The sequence below is a fragment of the Elephantulus edwardii genome, unplaced genomic scaffold (genome assembly GCF_000299155.1).
Source record: "Elephantulus edwardii isolate Elephantulus edwardi_28Jun2011 unplaced genomic scaffold, EleEdw1.0 scaffold00481, whole genome shotgun sequence".
Taxonomy (NCBI): Eukaryota; Metazoa; Chordata; class Mammalia; order Macroscelidea; family Macroscelididae; genus Elephantulus; species Elephantulus edwardii.
Genome location: NW_006400231.1, coordinates 8,063 through 9,816, shown reverse-complemented (window position 1 = coordinate 9,816; position 1,754 = coordinate 8,063).

Genomic DNA, 1,754 nt, shown 5'->3' with positions numbered 1-1,754 from the left:
GCATGAAGTAGCTTGCTTACATGCTTTCATGAATGTAGTTATTAATAAGATCATTGTAAGCAGAAAAACAAATAAACATTGAATGAAATACAATGTTAAATGAAAGATTGTATAAAACATAATGTACATACATTAAACACAATGTATATGAATGATTGTATGTGAAGCAATTAAAAATAAGTAAAAAAAAAAAAAGCTGAGAACCTTTTTTTGGTTCATGAGCATGATGATTGGGTGTTCATGCTTTTGTATGGCGTGTGCCTCCCAGAAATCTTGTTATGATGTTACCACATTACCCATCTGACTTGGGGTGGGAGGAAGCTGAGTGAACCCCAAACTAATAGAGCTCGAAAGAAAACACTGAGATGTAAGATGTATCAAAAGAAAATTTTCTTAAAGACAAATTAAAAAACCTAAAAAATTACAGAAAAACTTGTCAAACTAAACTTTTCCCAACAGAAACCATGTGACAAAACCACAAAATTATGACATATCTAAAACCCTGGAGGGGGGAATGCCAACCAAGAATCTGTGCCCAGCAAAATTGTCCATCAAATATGAAGGTGAAATTAGGGTGGCTGTTGTTGTTGTTGTTGTTATTGTGGTCGTCATTGGTGATTGCCGTTGAGTCGAGCACTACTCACTCATAACAAACCTATGAACAAAAGACATGAAGCCTTTTTCAATGACTATCCTCGTTTATCAAAGTTCATAGAGTTTCCAAAGACATGTTGTTTAGGAAGTGGATGTCACTCCTGCTAGAACCAGATAAACCTAAACTAAGGGAATTTGTGAAAATTAGAGCAGCTGTACAAGAAACCCTAAAGGGAACTCTTTGCATCAAAAGCCAACACAACATACCACACATAAACCAAAATCAATGTATCTGCTAACATCACTCAGTAACTAAGCAGGACACAGAAAGACATAAAGTTTGTCAGATGCATGAGACTAAAGACTAGAAAGCCATCCTCTCTTTGAAGGAGCATTCTGACTTCACCTCTTCAAAGAAGATCTAGTTGTTCTTTCTCAAGTCCATCTTATTCTCTTTTCAGCACCATAATTTGAAGGCATTAATTCTTCTTCAGACTTTTTTTTATCAAACTTTCATGCACATCTTTCCTTTGCAGCAGATTTACCCACTGCAATATTTATTGTTTGGTCTCTTGACTGCTGCTATCATGGACCTTTTTTTTTTTTTTTTGGTGGATTGAAGTAAAATGAAATCTTAGATAATTTCAGTCTTTTCTTATTTTATCATGATGTGGTTTACTGGTCTAACTGCAAAGATTTTTGTTTTCTAGAAAAAGTGTAATCCACTATGAAGGCTAATCTTTGAACTTCCTCGGTAAATGCTTCACATCCTCTTTGTTTTCAGCATTCAAGGCTACCTACGTGAACTTAGCCCACGAACTGCAAACACCATCATCATGCAGTTCTCATGACGTGCTTGTCCTTGTGAAACTGAGCACATTTCAGCAGAGTTTTCAGACTAAATTGGTGAAAATCAGTAAGTGAGAACTCTGTGGAACACAGTGGTCTAACCCAGATCAGGGTGATGTCGCCGAACCAGGCTCAGTTGTGTATGGAGTCACTGTGAGCAGGCAGCAGCCCACAGCACAATATGAAGAACACAAAATGGATTTTCAAGTGGCAAACCAATTGCATAGAATTTATTCCAGGGATGCAAAATTTATTTAACATTTGAAAATCAATTGCTCATAGTATAATATTCTTTTTCTATATTACTATTT